The sequence below is a fragment of the Pantherophis guttatus genome, chromosome 7 (assembly GCF_059756535.1).
Source record: "Pantherophis guttatus breed Tessera chromosome 7, ASM5975653v1, whole genome shotgun sequence".
In the NCBI taxonomy this organism is placed as follows: domain Eukaryota; kingdom Metazoa; phylum Chordata; class Lepidosauria; order Squamata; family Colubridae; genus Pantherophis; species Pantherophis guttatus.
This window is the reverse complement of record NC_142069.1, coordinates 48,635,484-48,649,066: the sequence shown is the minus strand read 5'-3', so window position 1 is coordinate 48,649,066 and position 13,583 is coordinate 48,635,484. Positions and strand designations below refer to the sequence as shown.

Below are 13,583 nucleotides of genomic sequence, written 5' to 3'. Positions count from 1 at the left end.
AATCAATTTCACATCTTGGATTTCCCAATTGTGTGCCTGCTTATTCTCTTGTAATCCCTTCCTCTCCAAACTCTCTGCTTTGCAAAAGATGGGAAAAAGAGAAAAACAAAAGTGCAGGCATAGGACGGTGCATAGTGACTGTATCACGTAATTGATACAGGGTTATAAATGCAAGCACTGATTATAAAGTGATTTTTTCAGCACCATCATCAAATAGTTACTAAAAGAGGCAGCAGATAAGCAAGGTTTATCCTTATACCTCTCTGCTTCGTGCACTGCGTTTTGTTTTTTAGACTCACCACTTCTTTCTTTCTGATGATCTCATCAATTTCATCTAGTTAACACTTTATTCTTCCCCTTTCTTTTAACCCATTCATTTTTTCTTCATATAATTTCTAATTTGATCCTACTTTATTCTCTTTATATGACCAAACCACATCATATCTTTATGCTGATTATTTATTTTTGTATTAAATCTACAATTATTTTGTACTCATTCATTTGTGAACCTATCTGTTTTATTCCACACACACACACACACACACACATCTTAAGTACCCAGTTCCATGGCATTTCCCTTACTTTTATTTTTTTCTGATATCCTCAACTCTCATTTTCAACAAAATAGTCAGGAATGCATTTGTTCACACAGCCATTTTCACTAAGTTTGTGTCAGCACATTGCATGTACCTCCTAATTGATGGAATAGGTGCAACATTATATTGACTTAAAATATGACATATTAGATTTGATTAGAGATTCTGATTAAATAAATTTCTGTGAGCATGCTTTGTTAAAAATGAGCTTTGGTTATGGTTGTGCTATATTGGCAAAGTATGCATGAACCATTGGCAAGGAATGCTGCAGGTGCCGTGATTGTGATTGTAACCTGGTCTCCTTATTCCCTATCATAATAATAATAAAAAAGGTATGTATAGAAACAAAAAATATGGTAATTGTAAATGTTTATTTGACATTACTCTGGTTTGCTTGGTTTGAAGTGTTTCATCATCTCATTACTATTATTGTTATACTAATTTAGTATATAAAAATATACAGTTTTAGCTGCTGTATCTCCCAGACTTAAAATGCCACCATGTTCCAGCTTTGGTTCTTAATATTTTCTATGCTGAGTAATTATTATCCTAGTTTTGAAACTTATGTGCCTAAAGAGGCTAATACCAGGTAGGTCTCAAGAATATAACAAATATGAAAGAAGGAGAGAGAGAAATAGTGAGCCACAATTGAAAAATGACCACAGATATTATTCCAGCAATTCAGTGTTTATGTGGACATAATTCTTAATCATTATTAGAAAAAGAGAAAAGAAAATAAAGGAGGGAATTCTACAAATATTTAACATAGATAGCCAAGTTGCAGGGGAAATCTCTGGTTGATCTATAATTTTTACAAGTATACTGACAGAAAAACAGCCACCCACACACAGTCATAAAACTTTAAAAAGTTTTGCACTAAGTGATGGTGACTGGCTATGTTTTATCCCAGGCTGTATTAGGTTTTTACACTAATTAAAAATTAAGATGAAAATTTTTCTTCTAATTATCAATATAATCAAACCACATTATTTTATTTATGTTGTTGATTTTTAAAATTTTTAATTGTTCTTATGTTTTTGTTTTTATATTTTTAATTGTTTTAATTACTGTTACATTTTGTAAACCAACCAGACTTTGTTGGATTGGGTAGCTATATTAAATTTTAAGTGTAAATAATAAATATTATTACTAGAACATCAGTAAAAATTATCATTTGCAGTGGGAAAAAAGTAGTTGAAAATGAGTAGGCTAAAATATTGTTAAAATATTTATATTCTGAATATAAACTGATAAAGTCTTTGCACATAACATATCAGATTTAACTATGGTTTAAAAGGAGAAAATGAAGCTAATTGACGTGGCAATAGTGGAAGACAAAGAATTGGAGAAGATTAGAAAGTATCAAGATCTAAAAATTAAAGTTAGAAAATTAAAGTTGGAAAGACTAAACTGGCTTTGATGGTCCCATTGGTTATTGGCACATCAGGTGCCATACTAAAAATTCTTGGACAGCACTTAGAAAATTTGCACGCTGATGGAATTTTCACCTGAAAATTTCAAAATTGCTTGGCTCTGTATAGTATGCCGATTCCTCACGACATCCTAGGTTCTTGGGAAGATCTTGATGCATATGTAGACCAATACCAGTTAAAGAACTAACATAGTTGTGTGTAATAGAAATAATAGTAAATAAGAAATAATAAATATCTATTCTCCCTGTTTTCTTCAAGATGTAGAAATGTGAATTCCACATGTAGCATCCAGCAGAATAACAGTGGTTGGATACCAACTAAAAAAAGAAGTAAAATTTAAATAAGAATGAATAGAACATTAGAAGAAGAAAAATAACATATGCTTATTAACCTTTGTTTTCATCAGCTAACCAACTGAGTGGCAATTGAAATATGAAGCATTCAAAGTGCTCAAATTTCAGTAAATATTTGGAACAGTACCATAATCTAAAAAACATGAAGATTAGTTCAAATATTATTACATGAACATAACATAAAAAGTTCTGTTGAAAGGTGAATATTTAAACCGATGCAAATTTATCAGCAGTTTTATAGAAATAAGACTGAATTATTTTGGCTCATTCATTTTGTAGAAATAAACCTAAACATAAACTGGATGCTGATATTATATTCATTCATTAATATACTCATATACTAATTAAACATTTGTATCAGAGGTGGGTTTCAGCAGGTTCTGACCAGTTCTGGAGAACCAGTAGCAGAAATTTTGTGTAGTTCGGAGAACTGGTAGTAAAAATTCTGACTGGCCCCACCCCCACCAAGTCCCAGCTGATCAGGAGGGAATGGGGATTGTGCAGTATCCTTCCCCTGGAGTGGGGTGGGAATGGAGATTTTACAGTATCTCCCCTGCCATGCCCACCAAGCCACGCCCACCAAGTCATGTCACGCCCACCAAGCCACACCCAAAGAACCGGTAGTAAAAATTTTTGAAACCCACCACTGATTTGTTTCTATCTAGAGAAGCATAAGTATATTAAAAGAGAAACTGCAACCTAGATCCAAGAAAATAGTAACTAAAATTTACCAAAATGATGAAACATGCGTTATAAAATCATGATGCTTTTCGTTGTTGAACACTGCTGAGTTTGTGTTTTTAAGGCAGATGCCCATGAATTCAGAACAAAATTCAACATCTATAATTTTGCCACATTCAATTCATTGAGAAAAACAAAGACATGAGCTACCAACATTAGCAGAGGATGGCATTCTAATGACATATTCAGAGACAAAACATATAGATCAAATCTACATCTCCTCCCTGCCTCCCTCTCTCCCTCCCTCCTTCCCTCTCTTTGAATGAAGACTGGATGGCTCAATTTTCTTCTGCATCGACCATTTTTCCAACTTTCTTTAATGGTGATAGCTGCTTTTGGTGCAGGGAAACACAGACATATAGTTTCTGCTAATGTTTCATTTTGCAAGAGCTATTCATTTTGATAGTTTATGAATGCTATAGAAAGACCAAAGCTTTATATAAATGAAATTGAATTAAATGTACTCTTTGCTTTTTTTTAATTCCACCATTGTGATTTTAATATTTCTGAATCATTTAGCTAAACATATCCTCAGCTCTGTGTATACATACTTAGTTTTTCCTCAAGAGACCACCTACTCTGTAGGCAGGGAGGTTGAAGAATTAGGGGATAACATCTGGCAACATAGTGAATTAAAATTTTCTCTCACAAGTGAAAAACCATATCCTCCATCAAATCACAGCAGGATATATTGCTGCCAGAAGAGACAAGAGATTTGTTTTGATTATTGAGGGAGTATACCTAGCTTTCAATTTTAAAAATATCTATCTAACTAGAATATACTTTAACCCGGAATATATTAATCAAACAGCAATTAAACAATTTGAAGAAAATACCTATCTTTTTAAAGTTTAAAGAAGAGTTTCTGTTTAATTTTAAGCCCACCTAAATATTATATTTTGGAAAAGGTAGAAGGTTCTGTATTTTCAATATATGATGGTGTATGCTTTCAAAGTTTTATGCCAATCTTTTTGTCATATATTTTTGTATATATAATATATGAAATAAACATATAATATCACAGCTTCTGAACCATGAATAATCTTGACTCAGGTATATACATATATTTTCAATGTTTTATATACATATTCACTTACTGACATTTCATTTTTTTTCCTTTTTCCTTCATAATAATAATGGAATTAGTCCATTAATAACTGTGCAGCAAAAATCTAGGAAACTATTACAGCTAAATTTTCTATTTTGTGTTATTTTGTTGCTGTTCAGATAGCTGAAGCCTGACCTTTGAACATTTTTTCCTAAAAATGAGTTGGTACAATCTACTCATCCCTGAATTGTCAGAAATCTATATTGGCATAACATTTGCTGTCCTCATTACCAATTCTCCTCCTGTTTCTTTGTCTCTATTGTTTCAAGACACTAGAGTTATCCGAGTTTCCTCCACATTAGTGACTGAGAAGAGGAACAGATTTTGAGGCTATTTTTGGACAGTGTTAACTACAGAGGGAGATATTGTTTTAACACTAGTAAAGCTAAGGATAGTAGAGCTAGTTTGATGTAGTGGTTAAGGTACTGAGCTATAACCCAGAAGATTGTGAATTCTAGACTCCCTTAGGTATGAAGCCATCTAGGTGACCTCAGGGCCTGGGACTAGGAACTGGGAAGTTTCTCTCAACCCCAGAATGCAGGTAATGGCAAACCACTTCTGAAATCTTGCCAAGAAAACTGCAGGGATTTGTCCAGTTGCCAGAAATCAACACTGACTCAAAATATCATGGAGATGTGGGTGGGGGGTGGGGGAAGACATTAGCCAGATATATTTGTGCTGGTTAGAAAAACATCTTCATGGTGTGTAAAATTATGCAGGTGAAATCTATGATCAATAACTTGCATTGAAATCGGTGTAAGCAGAAGCACAGTTTTGGATTGGTTCAGGATTATGTGGATACATGCTCTTCCTTATCCCCTTGATTTGCCTCTTCTCCTGTATTCTGCTGTTCTTTCCCTAAGAACTGGATGCAGTGTCAAATGAGATAACAGTACAAATGATCGGTATGCATTTTTGCCAAGATCACCACATGGTATTATCATATACCCCAAAGAAGATGACTGAAGAAAATTTTTGTTAGTTGTCAGCATTTAAAGGAACTGGCAAAAAAAATTTCAAAGCCCAGCATGGTAAGCTGTCTGCAAACCTTTGAACACTACCATACATCAAAAAGAGAAACAACCAACAAATTATTACAATAACACAGCATCACCAATTAAAACTCTCCAAAGCATCTTAAATAAAGCAAGTGAATCATGCTTTCTCAGTTACACCAGATGACAGTGTTTTAGGGAAGGGATTTAATATATATTTACCTTGTTGCCTCTGTTGAGATGGAAAAACACAACTGGGGACAGACGGATCCACAAATAGGCTAGCCATGTGACATGTGGAATTCTATAGGTGACTATCAGCACCTTAAATTGCATCAAGAAGCCTACTGGAAGGCCAGTACAGTTCACATACCAGTAGTGTTATGTGTGCAAAATGAAGTGTATTCAGAACTTTTGTACCACTGCCATTTTCTGCCAGTGCAGTTTCCAGATTTTTTCCCCCAGGCAAACCCATGTAAAGGTCATTGCTATGGTCGAACTGGGAAGTTTCTATAGGGAAGACCCTCTCATTACAGGAAAGGAAACAATAGCCCACAAGATGAATTTCTATGAAAATCCTGCTGGCCCCCACTGCTACCTGCTTTACAAGAAGGAATTACGATCCCAGAAGGACCGCCAGATTGTGTACCAACTCTGTCTATGGGAGTGGAACCTCAGCCAAGGTCAAAATGGAAAATCTCCAGACTCAGTGGAGAGGACCTAAACCCCAAAACTACTTGGTCCTGATAGGGTTGAATTGAGATGACAGGACGAGGAGAAAGTCTGATTCACAACATTTCACAGTTACACTACTAATGCATCACACAAAACACATAATCATCCAAAGTGATCTGGAACAGACATAATAAATGCAGAATAATCATTTGCAATACAGATAGCACATTTCATGATATGTTAATTCAGGGACTGGTTAATAGCATTTTAACTCAAAGCTGAGAAAAGGCCTATTCTCTGCTAAATTCAGGCTAGAGAACTAAAATAGTTTCCCCTGTATGATATTACAATTCTGAAATTAGATATCTCAGCTCTATATTACTTTAAAAAGTAATATAGGAAACTCAATTGGATTGCAACCATCATGTTGTAGATTATGTATTGACTGTGTCATTTACCGTGGTGGCCCAGTGGTTAGAAGGCAGTACTGCAGGGCTAACTCACTGCTCACTCCAGGAGTTCAATTCTGAACGGGTCAAGTAGACTCAAGCTTTCATCCTTCTGAGGTTGATAAAATGAGGACCCAGATTGAGGGCAATATGCTGACTCTGTAAACCACTTAGAGAGGGCTGTAAAGCACTGTGAAGTGGTATATAAGTCTAAGTGCTATTGCTATTGCTACTTTAAATAAGTCCAGATCCTCCTTGGAAATTATTTTTTCCCTTAGCAAAGTAATATATTGTTTGCCCACCTTTCCCCAGTGCATAATGAGATTCCACTTCAGCTTTCCAAAAATTGCTCAGAGACAGATAGCTAGTTACAATAATTCAACATCCTCGTTCTGTTTAGCCATTTTGTTTCCGTATGGTCAACTCAGGGAATAGATTAAAAGCAATACATATATAGATAGGTCAGTTGTAATCTTTGAATGTATTTACTTGTTGGCCATGTGAAAAATATCCCTTAAAGATCTGGACCAATGCCTTAGAAGTCATCTTTCCCTTGAGATTTTGGCGGTGGGGTGTTGATGTGTGTATGATTGTTTTTCTCATTTACTGTGATTGTACTGGAAAAGATACAGACCTTGCAAAGATGATCATGCTTGGAGCTAGTTCAGGAAGAGATTGATTTATCTTTTTTCACAGATTAGATTTAAATATGAAAACATGTATTTTAAAAATGAAAATATAATTTTTACTAAAAGGTTTTATGGAACAAGTTGATATTAATTTCATTTATTGCTGTATTTCTTCAATATGTGTTTATCATGGTTTATAAATTTTGATTCGCTACAGTGAACACCAAGTTGCTAAAAAGGACTGAACATATAAATCAGCATTTAAAAATCAGTTTATTAAAGGAATGATCAAAAAGATTTTAGATCAAAAGAAACATTATGATAACCTTAATTTATTTTATTATGTTTTCTTCTGGAAGTAGTACAACATAGTATAAGAAATCTATATGTCAGCATAGATTTTTCAAGAACAAGTCTTGCCAGACTATATCATCTTTTGATCAGATTACTTCCTGTAGTAATCTGGGAAATGCATTAGAGATAATACATCTTAATTTCAGCAAAAAGAACTCATGACCTTCTGATTATCCGGCTAATTAAATGTAGCCAGGAAGGCATGATAACTAAGTGGATACATACCTGGCTTGAAAACTGTGCTCAAAGTGTATTCATGGTAAGTAATAGCCCCACTTTATTCTCTGTCAAAGTGCCTCCACCTTGCCTCCTGTGTTTACTTATGGACACTACGGTTCACTAAAGATTCAGAAAAACTGCAACATGTTCCAAGAAGAACAATAACAGCAAAATATTATGGTATTAGAAACTAAGTCCTATGAAGAGAGATTGAAAGAACTGAGGTTTGGCCTTAAGAACAGAAAATGTGAGGAGAATATTACAGCATTTTTCAAATAGCTGAAAGGAAGTCAAGCAGAAGAATATCATTCTTGGTTACCCCAGAGATATGGAATACGGGATATAAAGTACAGAAGCCAGATTCCAAATGAGTGTTAGAAAAAGTATGAACAATTTTACTGTGGAACCAATTCCTAAAGAACAGTAGCCTCTGTTTAGCTAGATGAATTTAGAGCAGAGCTGGGGAACTATGGCCCCTTTATGATTTGTGGACTTCAACTCCCAAAATTCATGAGCCAGCATGGAAGGGATGGTTCAATTTCTGCACTGAGTTGGGCATTGGCCTTACCATCTCCATCCATCTCTATGATTCTACTGTTGCGGAAACTTTACACATAGGGCATTCTTTCCACTTCTTCTCTAGCAAGTGGTGATTTCCCTGGGCCAGAGCCGAAACATTAAGACTATTGTTCACTTTTTCCACTTTAGCCCTCCAGGGTAGAAATCCCACCACAATTGCCTTTTTTCTCTTTTAATCCCTACACATTTCCTTCCTTGGGATCCTGCACCCACCATTAACTTCATTTACAAAATGCCAAAGGAAATAAAGTATTTCCCCCTCTCTCCTTTAAAGAAAAAGCACAAACGTTTTACCACAGAAATCACCTGAAGGCTCAGTTTCCACTCTTCATTTACATCCAGTAGATAATTCATGATAAATAAAAGGTGAAAAAAAATTAACATTGAGCCTCAACTAAAATACACACAGGATGTGGATTCCTTGGATTCGTTACAAAGTTCAGCTATATTTGAGTGTAGGTGTCATTGTTTTGATTTTTGAAGTTTAATCATATTAAATAGCCAATATATTTTTGAGAATCCTGTGTGGCTGTAATTATAGCTTCTTAAAAAACAAAGTTGGTGGTACATTTTATCAAACTGTGGTGTGCATGTGTGCTCAATATAAATTTTTAAAAGTTACATTTAGAAAATGGAAATTATGAAATATAAACTCTTGCTGAAAAATACTTGGTTCTCCTCCCAGATGGATAGACCTAACAAAGTGGAGAAGTAAATCCTATTTTTGTGATTGATTACTGGTTTTAAGAAAACAATAGAAAATCTATAAATAAGAGGAGAACGAGGGCAAAGAAGGAATTAATATTTGCATCCCTATATGGTGAGGCAGTAAGTAATGAGACAGCTAGCCAGCCTTTGAAAACCTACTATGCATTTATGGTTTCCAAAAGAGATTGGAAAGTGACTGAAGAGCATAGTATATTGTCTGCAACAACTTATGAAAATTGCTGGCAGCAGTTCAGATCCGGTTTAGTGTGGGAATGAATAGCATTAAGGGTGTGGGCGATGGAGGAGGCAGTTGAGAGTTACTAATGTTTGCTTAAGGTTGATTATAAGCTGAGTCGCAGGTTATTCAGCATTTTTCTCATTTAGAAGCTCCAGGGATTCTGATGACTAACTTACCAATCACTGACTTGGCAACAAAAAGGTACAAATGTCTCATAACAAGCAGCACTTTGAACAATTACTAATGTTTTTAAAGACGCCAGGCATTGGTTTAATTCTGGCTTCTTCTTTCCTGAGTTTGCCCCACAGTTTATGAACTATGCATAAAAATAATAATGAGCCAACTATGTTTTATTTTATTTTGACTAGGGTTCTGTTTTAAGTTTAAAACTGTTCTGTCAACACAACCTCTTTCCCCTCAGCTGACCATTTTCAGCTCTGAAATTTGATCTGGTCATTGGAACAGAATTAAAAACAAACCAGAATGTTGTGTGGTTTTTCATGAATCAGATTTCAGTGTGCCATCATCAGAATTCAGAGCAGGTCTAGCATGTGTACCTATAAACAAGAGTATTAATCAGTATGATGTTATGGTTCATTGCTCAAATGCTCTCAGGACTAGGAATGAAGCCTGATAAGGCCATAAGCTATCTGTAACAAAGTACAAATAACGCCCCAACCAATCTGTTGGAAAGATTAGGCCCATCCAACAAGCACCAAAGGAAAAACGATCAAGAAGCTTTTGTTTGCTGTATTCTGAACAAAGTTGAAGTACTTTTATCCTTCATTTGTAAATGATAAAAAATGGATTTGTATTTGGTCTCTTGCCAAGGGTATTGCAATTAACTAAAAAAAGAGAAATATTTGCAAGAAAATGGGGTCTGATCTTCCTGTTTTGTTTTTGCTGTGATCTGAAATCCTTTTCACCAGTAAGAACTTCTCTGTGCCCCACAATCCATGGAGATTTTTGCAAACTGAAATTATTAATTTCCAGCTCAGCTGCTATCCCAGAGAAAAGGGTGAGAAGAGAACCTTCTTCATTAATAAGATATTCCTCAGACTCTTCTCCAGACTGTGGAGTCCTTGGTGCTCTTCAAGCTCAGTTATTTGTTTGCAGACATTTCATTATCCAACTAGGTAACATCATAAGTGCTATCTTCAAGCTTCTGAGAATTCCACTTTCCCATTGGAACAATAGTGCTACAATGCCTCCAAATATTTGTTGCTATTTGGGGGGGAGGGGGGCAGGTTTTGCTGCTTCCCAGCATTTTTATGTGTTCTTCTTTTATTGCCATGAGAAACAAATGAGAAAGAAAAATGAATCTGAGACCAGATATCTGATTCTTTTTTTTTATTATTCCCCTTTGGATGGTTGGCTGGAACACAAACCAAATCAAGGGGTGCATGGAGTGCAAGAAGATTGAAAATGACAATCACATGCTTTATCACTGAATTACTTCCAGCCCTATATCCCATCAGTACATTGTAACTTGATTCATTGAGAGGCAAATGAAGAAAATTATAGGAAATAGTTATGTATATTTATATTCAGCCTACTGTTACCTGTATTGAAAATTACTGATAATGTTCATCAACTTGTCAGACAAGATTTATATAATTTAAACAACTGGTTTAAGATAAACATTATTCTTCTGAAAGACATCTATATTATGCTACACTAAATAAATAACATACTAAATAAATGTACGAGCTATACATCTAAAAAACAGAAACACTGGGCATAGCTCAAAAAAGTTTTAACTATGCAGAGTACTTACTCCCTTTGCACTAATTCTGACCAAAACAATATTTTGAGTGTTTTTAACTTTGTTTTATTTTAGTGACATGGACAAGTAAATGTGCACATTATTCAATTAGCAGAATAAATATTTATAATTTGACTAATTTTAGTCATTTCTAATTACTAAATATTTGCAGTTGTCAGTTAACTTTAATATAACATTTTTCTGTCTGGTTTCGTAGATTATCCTGATAAGAAAATAATGATCCAGGATGAGATGCAAGTTCCTGGTTCCAATATGAAATCTATAAGATTAATACAACTAGAAGTTGTACTCGTTTACTTATTACAATTAATTTATTGTTTATTTTAGTTTATATAGCCATCCATATTAGTTCTGTGACTCTGAGCACCAAACCATGTTAAAACCAAAGACAAACAATCCCCCTCCCACAATAACAGAAACTTATCAAAACATTAAAACTAATTAAAAATACTATTTTAAACCCCGAAAAACATAATTTTCACGGCAGTAGCACAAATTTCTCTATAGCACTACAAGCACCCTGCAAGCTCAATATCATCATTACTGGATCATCCCCAGACCAGACGCCAAAGCAGTCTCTTCTGGCTGTTTGGCAAGGCCAACAGGGTTGGGGCCAACTTATTCTCAGGGGCAATGATGCTCCAGAGACCAGGTGCTGCAGCAGAAAAGACTTCCCTTTGTGGACATCAACATGCCCTTTCTGCTGCTCTTGATGAGATAGGTAGATGTGACTGGGGAGGCAGTTTCTCAAATAACTGGCCCCTTGCCATTTAGGGCTTTATACCGTAGGTCATTACTAGCCCATTAAATTGAACCCAATCAATGTTGCTTGCAGAGCAAGGATGGAATGTGCATTGATCTAGGGGTGCACATAACTGCCCGCACCACTGCATTTTGTACTAGCTAGAGAGATAGACAACTCACATTGGGGAGGGGAACTCCCAGAATATTATCCAGGACAGGTACTATCCTTGGCTTCAAATATATAAAAGCAGTAACATACTGATCATATTTTAAAAATGAGCTATCATATAACATGGGTGCATTAAGTCCGATAGGTTTTAATACCACTATCCCCATTGTTTTTACGTCTGAAGAACAGAGGATCCTCATGAGCTAAGGCAGGAAGACAGAAGTGTCCCATGGGCAAGAAATGGAATTGAAATCAAAGAAAGGATGGACAGAGAGGAGAAAAAAAGGGTCATTGGCCAATAAAAATGTCTTTGGCTACACTTAATGTTAGAAGAGTTCAGTAGTCAAGAGAACCTCAGCTTCTCTCAGCCATCCAATGAGAGGAAGATTTCTCTGCAGTTTCTTCCCCAAAGTTGCCCTCTTTTCTCCAGAGTCAGAGAACGGAATCCCACAAAACCTGTGGCTCATTGAAGCCTATTTCTGATATTTTAATCAATAATCACCATGATTTAAAAAAATGGAAATACTCTATTTTTATTTTTGATCTTTAACTTTATCCTTAATAATGCCAGGTGATCAAAAACCAATAAAATGTGCAATCAAGCTGCCTAGTTCTAGTCTAGCAGTGAAGTTGTTATATAATTGTTTTGCCAAGGGAGCTTCAAACATATTTTTATTTCATAAAAGCCTATAAAGATGCCAGCAACCACAGCAATCTCATATACATGGAAAACCATAGTAGATTAAATGAATTCAAATGTTATATTTATACAATCATGTAGTCCTTTTTTTATTTCAACCACAGTCTCAGGAAGGAAGGAAATTTGTTTGAACTTGGCTTCTATTTTGATAAATCAAAGTGTAGCCTGCTCTTTGCCATGCTGCCTTATCACAGATGTTGGATTTGCAATTGTGAATGGTAATGCAAACTTCATTATTTTAAAAAAGACTGAATTGTATGTTCTAATATTTAAGTATCTAATTATAAAAGGCATTATTAATAGCAGTTATGTGATGGATACTGTGGAAACAGATCACTATGCTAATTATAGACTTTTGATTTATAAATATATAATTAGGAAATCCAGTACTAATTGTGGAATGGATGCTGTGAAAACATACCACTATATTAATTAGGCTGCAACAGCATTAAAATATAACTGCAATAGGTTACTAACACAAAGCAACAGTTCAGTGCTACTACTGACACTAGCCACTATTAATATATAGGATTACTCAGATGAACCATTATGTAACCTTGTTGTGCTATGAATAAGTAAACATGGGTCACTCCCAAAGGCATCAACATAACAACACATCAAAATATCTGCTATTCTTTTCAGGTTACAATGTTACATCACATGGGCTGGATTTGAAAGGCTCTCCGGTGAAATGCCATTCCTAATTCATATGATGTGTATTACTATCCTAATATAAATATATAAAACAATATACAGAAGGGCAAGACTTTTGAGGGATCTAAGATCAATAATTATTTCAAAAATACAGGTAGTCCTCATTCAGCAACCACAATTGGGACCAGCAATTCAGTCATTAATTGAAGCAGTCACTAAATGAAACCAGGACTGTCCTTATGATCTTACTTCAGCTTTCTTTTGCTTTATAGACTTGTAAAGGTAGTAAATGTGAAGATGGATCACAATGCTACTGCGGGGGCGGGTTTCAAAACCCGTTGCTACCGGTTCGCTCATGCGCGTGCGCTCACGTGCAACACTTCTGTGCATGCGCAGAAGCGTCTGGGCGGGTGGGCGGATCTAGGGTGAACCAGTAGCAACCCACTGTGCTGT

The 13,583-nt window shown here is 35.4% G+C and overlaps 1 protein-coding gene across 2 annotated transcripts in view; it reads right to left on the bottom strand.

The window, feature by feature from the left end:
* LLPH (LLP homolog, long-term synaptic facilitation factor) overlaps window positions 1-13,583 on the bottom strand; it is a 39,391-nt gene that overhangs the window by 8,167 nt on the left and 17,641 nt on the right. The window lies entirely within an intron of this gene.